Source organism: Bombus pascuorum, chromosome 4 (assembly GCF_905332965.1).
Source record: "Bombus pascuorum chromosome 4, iyBomPasc1.1, whole genome shotgun sequence".
NCBI classification, from domain to species: Eukaryota; Metazoa; Arthropoda; class Insecta; order Hymenoptera; family Apidae; genus Bombus; species Bombus pascuorum.
Window position 1 is genome coordinate 2,588,022 of NC_083491.1, and position 10,796 is coordinate 2,598,817.

The 10,796-nt window shown below is 37.7% G+C and overlaps 1 protein-coding gene across 1 annotated transcript in view; it reads right to left on the minus strand.

Annotated features, from left to right (window-relative positions):
• Nucleotides 1–10,148, minus strand: part of LOC132906533 (connectin) — a 184,592-nt gene extending 174,444 nt beyond the window's left edge. Inside the window, exon 1 of the mRNA XM_060958810.1 lies at nt 9,647–10,148. The gene's annotated coding sequence lies outside the window, so the exon portion shown is untranslated. The remainder of the gene's footprint in view (nt 1–9,646) is intronic.
• Between the last annotated feature and the right edge of the window lie 648 nt (nt 10,149–10,796).

Sequence of the window (10,796 nt, forward strand, 5' to 3'; positions counted from 1 at the left end):
GCGCTATAAAGAGCCAAACTAAAATCTGAAATTTAATTTAACGAAATCCCTAAGCTATACAGCGTCACATTTCGAATTTGCAGTTCGCGCAAACTCACGAAACCTAAAGCTCAAACTCTATTTGCCCGGTTTTCAATTAAGTCGTCCATTTTTGCGTCGCGACACGCAGAAGAAACCGCGTTGCCGCTTATGAAGTTGCAGCCTTAACGGCGCAGACCCGTTCGCAACGATGGCAACCGAAGAGACGGACGATAGTGGAAAGGGGATTGTCGGAGAAAAAGCGGAGATCGTTCCGCACGTTTGTACCGTGCAGAACCCTCGCGCCGCATTGGCTCGGAACTCGTTTGCGGGACACGAAGTTTCTACGCCGCTTACCTCAGGAAGAGGTGACTCGAAATATAAAAAGAGAACACGAGCGGTGGGCTACGTGCTCGAGAAATTAATGGCCGGCCAAGGAGAAGCAGCGACCCGCCGCTTGGACATCGAAACCTCGGAGGAAAACTGTTAAGTCTACCGGGGGTTGATTGGCGAATCTGTATTTAAAGAGCTTAAGGATCACTCGCAGGGGATTTTCTAATGAATTTTTACTGATCAATAAAGCTTACCTTTTTTGTCGATTTTGAGGTTTGAGGTTTACGGTTTTTGAGGTTTTGCGTTTGATATAGTGGGTACAGTGTTCTTTTGTTGCGTTAATGCTGTTTTATTGTTTAACACGTCCGCTGTAGATCCCAGTTTCATTTACTAGAATATCGTATGGTAACAAAGATTGTCATAGAATACGTGTCGTCAAAATAAAAATGTCGTCTTTATATTGTGAAACTTTGTATCGTTGATCAGACGTGCTTCTATAGAAACTCGATGAACCTTGGCAGTGAAAAGGGAATTTCAGTATCACTGTGATTCTCGTGTTTTTAAAATAGTTTCGACTCTTCCACCTGATAGAATTATATCGCTTCTGAAGCATTAACAATATCGAAGCGTTGTCTCTTGAATGTTGCTTAGCGGGTGCCAGCATAACTCATTGGGCCGTTTCCAGGAAAGTGGATTAGACAATATGGCCTTTTAGAGCGCTAACTCGCCGCACCGAATTAAACCCTCTGGATATCTTCGTCCCGGTTATTAATGGCGCAAGCGTATTAATTAACCAACCAGTATATTAGTCAACCAGTTGTTGGTTCGTATGGAATAGAGGATGATCACTTTAGGCGTAATACTCTGTTCCGTCATTTGAGAAATCTCAGAAGTTACGTTCCATATGCTGGTACGTAGCGAGTAAAGGTAAACGGCAATGAAAACACGGATTATCAAAAATTGCTTCGGAAGGTGAAACGAATTATTGGATAAAACATTAAAGAAGACATTTGTCGACGGTATATTATCAATGAGAGATAGTCGTAGTTTAACGGTAGAGCGTGAAATTTTGAATGTATCGTGAGAAGTTAAATATACAATCAGAGAATAAAATGTTCATAAGGCTATGGTATAAAACTAGAATAAAACTGAAATATACAGAATGTATAATAATTATTATGAGATTCCAATGTTTCGTAATTATAGATAGGTCTAAATATTTGAATATATTTTCAGATCGGTTTCAAATCTTACCAATCACGATAGTCTCGTTACGATGCTAATGAAATTTCAATATGCTTTACATATCGACACAAATACACGATAAATGGACGTAAAAGTTCACCGTTGTTAAATGTTCCAACGTTATACCTTCCTGAATTAGTGTACGAATATTTTGCTCGTGACTATGAGAAAACCGCGTTACGGGGAGTAATTAAATCGGGGAGGGCGAGGAGTTTTAAAAGTCTCCGGCATTGCCGTGACTTCTTCTCCTGTCCGAATGAATTTCAAATGAATTTCAAATGAATTTCCTACAAATGCGGCCGGCGAACTTTCGGGACGGGCTGTGTGAAAGATTTACGACGCCATGGCTGGCAATAAAACGTCGCTTCACCGAGTTATAACGCGTCGATCTCGCATGAAAAAAAATCGTGTTCAACCCCGTCGCAGCTCAACTAACATAATTTACGTCGAGTTCAGAACGGATAAGCGGTTGGGAATGCGACGAGGTGATTGTGAATATTTTTCTAATGAGGTCGGTGCGAATTGGAATCGGTGAGAAAACGCTGTGTCGTGGAAATCGGACGAGCGTAGTTTGAAATACAAAAAGAATGTAGTTCACCGGGAGATGATTAAGCGAGGAAAATTAGGTTTCAGGGAAGAAAACTGGTTGACGAATGTTAATAGCGATTATAATCGTTCGGAATAAAAGTATTCAAAGTTGATAATTCGATAAATTTTTGGCGAATTAAGAAAGAAATATGATTTAATAAAATTTCAACGAAATAAATAAAATTTTTAAAAAATTTGCTAACAAATTTGCGGAAAAATTTTATGCTTTCGTTAATGTCTCCAATCATTACCAAAATTAGGCTTGTAGCTTCATCTATAAAGTTGAGGCTGCTGAATAATAGTATAGTTATTACGTATAATAATTATATCACTGTGTACAAAGTAATAATCGCTAATATCATCCAAGTACAACTCTACGCTCTCAAATTATAAACTACTTTTCACCGATCAATCCGCGATTTATCAAATAAAAGCCCATCCCTATAATCAAAGCTAAAATAAAGGAAAATTTTCATCTACCAATGGTTTTAAGAATCTTGATCCGAACATAGTTTCAGAGCGACGTTATCGCGACTTGACAGGCCACAAACGATCAATCGGTCAGGATGGCGTGCGTCGATCATCGAGCTTTAATTACAAGCCCATATTATCGGCAGGCTAAGGGTTGGAACCGCCTGCGGGCTGTTTCACGTTCCTACACGTTCGTATCGCGTCAATGCGGCTCTCGAATCGGCCACGCCGACGCGACGGCGCAAATAGATTTCTCTATTAAATCGCGTCCTGCAAACTGCGTGCAACGAGTCACCTGTACCTATTCTCGTCGTTCGTTCGACCGATCGATCGTAATTGACGCGTTTGTCACGCGGATTTTGGTCACTGAAATTCCTAGCGAACCGCAAAGGGGAAGCAAGCGAAGGGGTGGCTTCTTGTTTGTAAACGATAGAATTTGAGACTAATAGGGGTGTTTTTCGAGTGACGGGTTGTCGGTGTTCCAGTAATTGGAGGTAATTGAAGGGTGATAGATTCGAAGCACGTTTTGCCCAAGTTTCAAAGTTCCAATCGGGGAAATGTTTGAGAAATTACTCGGCTTTGAAATTTGATATTTCAGGTACAACTTTTTCGAATTATTTTATGAAATATGGACAACGGTAGGATTGTTTGAAAAGAATTTAAATCGGTTTTTTTGCCTCGAAAACTGCAGAAACGTTATAAAAAAGGTTAACAATTTTAATCAGACATGTAGTCTATACATAGAAATTGACGGGAAAAGTTTAGCGAAACGTAATAACGTCGAATACATTATTTAAACGAATGAAAGTTCGTTGCTGCAAAAATATAAAATTCATCCATTTACACCATTTTTCTAGCTGTAACAATTTACGAGATACTGAGGGAGATATGTTTACTACCCTCAATTTGAAGAGCAATTTCCATGCGTCCAGTGTGGAAGACGATCGATAACAAATATACGTATCGAATATTTTTTGAAAGCTACCATATACCAAAGTTTTATCATCGTGATGTTTTCTTCATTTTGACCAAAAGTTTATGATATTCGGAATTGCACGAATTGTATACTACTTTACAGGAACGTCTTTAAGGGAGGTGCTAGATCTTTATGTCTGGTTAAAAAGTGTCTGAAACGGTTTCGGACAGTTTGGTTTTATGAGAGGGTTACCCGGTGGACCTTGTGAGGACGTAGCAAATTACGAGTTAGAGACGCTCTAATTACTATTAATTAGGAACTACAGTATCAAACGAGTTGATTGAATAAAGTGGTAATTATACGAAGTAGAACGATAAGTCTATCCATTACAAATAGTTAACTATATTTAATATTTATAGAAATATTAAAATATAATTATTGAGATACGTATAATTTTGTGTGCTAGACTAGATTGTGTGTGTGTAGAAATATGTGTGCGCGCGGCGTCTCGAAAAAGAGACGAATGTAACTGTCCCGTTGATAGTGTGGTATGGAAGATGATGAGACAGAGTGCTGAGACACGTGTAAATGTATATCGACGAAGATCCTGGATTTATTAAATAAATCTAAAACTATTTTAATATGAATTCCAAGTGTAACCTTAGCGTTCCTTTACTTTTATTTCGGCAACTAAGATCCACAATTCTCAACGATAACATAAAACGTGACCCTCTAAATAAATAAAATTATTACTCGATACTATAAACCAACACCTGTCCTTAAAAACAAAATATATTTATTAAAACATCTTTCAATACCATTTACGTAAACCTACATAAATCTATCTCAATAAAAATAATTTCTACGAAACATAACTCTGTTCAATTTTCAATAAAAAAATATATGGGAAGATTTAATTTTCATTACTGGTATGAATCAACTTGTATTATTAGACGGAGCTATACAATCTCCAATTCAAAAAAAAAAAAAAAGAAAAAAAAGAAAAAATCGGAATAATATATGGTTCCTGTTTCGTGGGTGGTGTTAATTGAAACCAATAAAACAATACATCATATTTTACATCAGAGACCAGAGATTCGTGTTATTGTTCGCTGTTTGATTAAATTCCCCGAGGGATTTCGAGAAGCAAAAGTTGCGTGCACCGACGAGCGAAAGTTGCACATGAAACTGCACGGCGAATCTCTTGATTTGCTGGCATCGGTTTTATTCCGTAATAAATAACCGGCTGGGATTTTGGAGAATTGGTTCGACTTCCACTCGATTTTTGTTAGACAATATAAAACGTCGATGTAATTCACTTGGCTCTTTATTTCCTGTACGAAGTTTCCTGTAACGCATTAAAAACCCATCTAGCTTTCCATTCGACCCATGTTTGTCATGCTTGCGTTTGTATCAGCGAAATTCAACCGTTTAAACGTTTCAAATGAATTAGGACAGATGCGATGTTACTATCGGTTGCTCCGTTGCGGAGAATATTTTTCTATCGGATTTTGTAGAAATAAATGTCGATAATTTAAACTGGATCATTCTACCCAGACAATTCTATTTCTTATCCTTTTGATAATTGAACGAGTAATGTAATTTTAGGTCTTCTTTAGTTCTACGTTTATAAAGAACTTCTTAGCTGATACGAATTTGCAGTTGAAACACGATAAAAGTAAAATTTTCTGCACGATATATAACGACGCGATGTTTAATAAGTACGAAATATCAAATAAAATGACAATATTGCAAAACGATCCACGAAATTCTATTATATCATAGGCAAGATGTTACGCTGAAGAGATAAAAACGAGAAAGAAGAAATCGTAAGGAAACCATCGAAGGAAGAAAGGTATTGACATGGATATCGGGTATACGATTAAATCGTTGGATAAGATGATACAGTAAGGAAATAGAAAAGGGAAAAACGAGGTCGAAGACTTTCGATGGAGGGTCACGTCAGGAAACGTAACTTCGACCCGTAAAATCGCGGAAGTTTCGACGTGTGACGATGATGCTGGAAACAGGGGTTGCGCGTGGCAGTGATCCTGAGGCCGCGGGGAAGCCTGCATGACGTCTAAATCATATGTCACGGCCTGGAAATACGCATATCAGGAAACGTAAACTTGATTCCTGGTAATGCTTCCGGCGCTGCGAGTTAACCCCACGAACCTCGCAAACATACATAGCCGATATCCGCTTTCTCGCATGGACGCGGACTGCGTGTACAGGGTGGTTCGGGAATTACGTCACAGTCGAGTATCCTATGGGACTATTTCCACGAGGAAATCTCGGCTGCGCGGACGATGCGTGGTTTATAGGATATTTCGTGTTAATTTTTTTATTCAAAAAAAGAAGATTGATTTTTCCGCTCAATTTGTCCGATATTATAAAAATATATCGTGATGCGTGAAGTATTGCAAAATATATTATAAATGGATTGGATGGTGCGTGGCGGTTCTAACTATATTTTGAGAAATGGTGGTTATATCGGATTATAAAGTTTAAATTCGGTTTTTACGACGGTGTAATTTTTTGTTAATAGAAAAACGTTTGACTTGTATTATTCGTTTAAAGAATGGAGTTTCAGTTGATACGTATACTAGTCCAATAATGATAATAGAAAACAAATGATAAATTGCCTCTTTAGAGATGAAATTACGAGAGACCGACTGAAACTGTATACGGAGACAGCGTATTATATCGTGACCCGTAATTGTTTCATAATTCCATAAAAATAGTATTCTATTCGTAGTCGAGAAAGTTAAGGAAATTAAGAAGACTCTTTTATAAGGTAGCGTAAGATCGATGTCTAATATTTGTCTCGGGGTAATTAAGCCAGAGTATGATTTTCTGTGGAAGTAATTTATCTTCTGGGGAAAAACATGATACTTTCGTGTTTGATGTTCGTTTAAGGATAATTGCGAAAAGATGAGTCTTCTTAAATGAAGCACAGCGCAGTTTCAAACATTAAACTTGCCTTCTCTGTCAAGACAATATCTATATATCATTTACGAATTCGTAAAAATTCGATTTCTTGTTATATATTATGTTAACAGAAATAATTTATTATAATACGAATGACAAATTCGTCTAAGAATTTTAACAGATGTTCGAAGAATTCGTACAACGAGGGTGACATTTTTTAAAAATATTTATATTTCTTGTCCTTCCTATAGAACAATCAAAACTTCGATTCTTCTGTAGCAAAATCCTTTAAGTGTCCCCTTAAACAATCAACGATATAGTCAATATTTCAAGATCCTCGCAATGTGGTTTGTCAATGAATATTAACAATATTGTCCGAACGATACATATTGATCCTATTAATTAAGAACCTTGAAATACCGACGACATACTTAAATTGATAGTGTGAGCGGTCCTTATAGGCGACATTACTGAAAAATGTCCCCGTATCTAGTATAAATTAAAAGCGAAGGACCGAAAGAATCTCGTAAATAGTTGGTCTCGGGAATGCATAGTGAAAAAATGAAGAAGCAGCAATGAACTTAATATCTCATTTTTATCGCGCGGTTTCTCGCTACGAGTTTAGAAACTTTTATCTGAAACACTCCACCTTATCTGCAAGAAGTCAGGAAGTTATTTGGGTGGCCTGTTTCAAGTGCCTCGCCCTGTGTACTCGAAACTTTTCCAGCCACCCAAATCTGAACGTCTGAACACTGGATGCAGACAATAATCTGCCTTACGAAGGATAATACCATCGTTTCTCTCTGACACACCATACTTTGAAAGTACCGAGCGAATTTGCAGCAGGATTTATGAATTCATACTTAGGTAGGTAGGTAGAAGATTATCATCTTCCTCTTATGTTCCTCTCTTTTCAGATTTACATGATCGTCGCAGTTATATAATTATATCATTTTTATTTTCTTAATAACATCGAACAATTCTTTGTCTGTACACTGTATCATGGATATTTCAAAATCTACGATAATAAACGAGATAAACACCGCCTACCACCTTGAAATATCCAATCATTATCTCGTTAATCTAGCAATTAAGGTTTCCAATAAACCTTGAATCAACAGATTCGTAATAAAAATATTCGAAATCTCCAACTAAAAATACCAAATTCCCGATCAATATCAAACTAAAGTAATTCCATCAGAGTAATTTGCAGCATCCTATTCTAGTTCTCGCGCATTATGAAATTATCGTATTACGATGAGTCTAGACGTCTTTGCTAGGAAACGATATCTATTATATACATCTAAAATTGAATCTATATTTGGATTTAATACCAAGAATAGAATAAATAGCAAATTTTTTTATTAAATCTTGTCAATTCACCGACTGAAAAACAGATGACTAAACATCGAATAAAACAAAGAAGATAATAAAACAAAAGTTTCTTAAAATAATTAAAAAATAATTCCCGAGGCTGTATTATGCACCCTAAGAGACGAAAAGGACGAGTCGAACGTATCCCCTTGACGATCTCACCCTGTAGATAGAGTACGGTCAGATCGTGGTCAGTTCGCGCGTGTTTACGATGCGTCGGTTCAGAATATATATTTGATATAGGGTGGTTGGGCTGGATAGCTGTTTCGAGCATGCAGTTTCGTTACACCGATACCCAATATTTACTAGCTGAATCGCAAATTTAACGGCCGATTTTCCCATGCAACTTCAACGGAATCGACTCGCACATTAAGGGCGCGGTTAAGGGTCGTGATGTGTCACCGTTTCTACGTGCCCAACGTACTGCAAAGTGGGGGATTATTGGAAATATTCATCGAGTACTTTACCAGTGACTTTCTACTTTGAAGACTTTAAAACGTTTATTACACTCGGGGGGATATTCTGCTTTACGATATTTTTATTTAAGTTACAGAAAATTTTTTGTTTGAAATCTTTTCCCTTTGCCTTGCCATTTGACGGGTGACTGATTACACGTTTGAGCAAAGAATTTCGATTTCTTCAAATTATTCGATCCTTGCAGAGTTTCAGAGGATTTATCGCCAGAATCGGGTTATTAAATTCGAGAATAATTAAAATATTTAAGAAGTTAGCGTGCAGTCTTTTTTTGTCAAGTCTTGCGGAACTCTTCTCGCTGCCTATTTTACGAGAAAGTTTACGAAAACAACGCGACAGCGGCTAAACAGAGCTGCGCTTTTCTCCATGAAATTTCCTTTGTAAAAGAAACTTTTCACGCGCATCAATAAAACCGCCGACATTATCATAGAACCAAATTAAAAATTCATTTTCATAAAATGGAAACCTGCACCAATTGATCTCTATTCTTTAAATATTTTGTACAACTTTTATATATTGCGCCATAATACTTTGTTGCCGAAATGCTAATTCTTTCCTCTATTCTTTGTTATGATTATTTGACACCTGTAACCAAAGTAATCAAAGCTCAGGCTATTTTTGTGCACCTTGTCTGAACGGTATTTCGTTGCATTATTTGCCAGAGAACTTTTAGGAAACCTTAAACTGAGAAACGAATGCAAGAAATAGAACAAATTCTGTCAAGTGTTTGCATCTCACGCCCTAAGGCTATTTCTTCCAAAACAAAATTCCAAAACGGAATCGATACAACCTCTGCGTATGTACATAATACGGCGCTCGCGTATATCTGAGTGTTCTTTAAAGCGGAATAACTTTTTTAATATTTGACCAAAAGATCTGACCTCTTTATTTTAGAAATTAAATAGTTCACTAGATGTTAGACGATGTGTAAAAAAATATCGAAAAAATTGTAATTGATCGAAATCACGAAGAAAGTGAGAAAGATCGCGGTTACAATTTTTTTTATCCGTGGCTAGCAAACATTAAAAAAATACTTTATCGATTTATCGATTTATGTTGGTTACACGCATGCTGAAAATTTCATCGAAGTCGGTTAACGTTATTGTAAGCTACAAATGGTTAAAAATACTAGAAATAGCAGTTTTTCACCAGTTTGGGCCTATAACCGGTCGAGCTTCTGCGTATAATATTCGTAAAATTTTCCTGAAGTTCATTCGTCGGTCGAAATATCCTAATAAGTCAACTCCTGAGAGAAATCAACGCGGATATCGACTAGTGATAGATAAATCGCCTTACCTTTTGCCAGCTAAATTCACGCCGACGTTCTCCAAGTCGACAAGGCCCAAGGGTTTTCTAAAACATTCGTCCAGCCAAACAGTGGATGATAAATCAAACTGTCCGTCTTCCACTATTGAAACTATTTTCTCTCTAATCGGCACGGGAACACTCACTTTCTTCCTAACGTTCGCGATATTCAAAAACTCGAGAAATTTCAAAATACTGTTTCGACAGTCCACTATATTAATCGAAAGTCACTGTACCAGTTCAATAGTCCACTATGTTGTTTCAAAATTTAATAAAATTCAATATTCGAAGACGTCGTTAAAGATTTAATAACGTTCGAAGATATCTCGCGAAATATTTTTAAAAACTTCGTTAATGAACGTTAAGAAAAGAAATACAGAGAAAGTCGCGCACACACGTATGGAAACACTAACAATATGTTGGTGTGTATAAGTTACGCTTCGAATGGGACGGCACGCGTTAACGAGCAGAACGACAACGATGCTTCCGAAGCGAAAGGCAAAGCACGACTGACTCGTTCCGAACAAAGTACAAAGTCGTCCCCGAGGTCAGGTATAACGAAAATGCCCGCCCCACTCTATCCCCCCTCCTCGCAACATCCCCCCTGCGTAAATAGGGGGATGCTAGTCGGAGGGAAAGGTCCCGCGCGATCAAATGATATCCACTTAAGTCGATGACGTCCACCGTGAATTGTGCAACTCTCGCCCTCTTCTCCTTTTTCTCGCTCTCTCTTTCTCTCTCTGCCTCTCTCTCTCTCTCTCTCGTTCTCTCTCGTACTCTCTTTACAAGTTGGACAATTAACTCGCTCCTTCGAACAGCTCCCGACGCGACGCCTTTCTACGCTTGGCTGGAAGTTGAGCTTCGAATTATCGCCGGGATGTTCGGCGACGTTTCCGCCCTTTCAACATGCGTTTAACTGGTGATTTTGATGTTTGAGGGTGGATAATTAGCGTGCAAGAGATTTACGATTAGTCGTCCTGTAAACGGAGAGTTTGATCGAGGGTGTAACTTGGGTTTACGAATTGGGGAATGGAAAGTTGACGATTGATACTTGTCAACTTTTTCTTTGTAACTGATCCGTGGACGATTTGCGAATTAAAGACAATTAATTTTTCAGTTTTTACTTTACAGAACAGGAAAT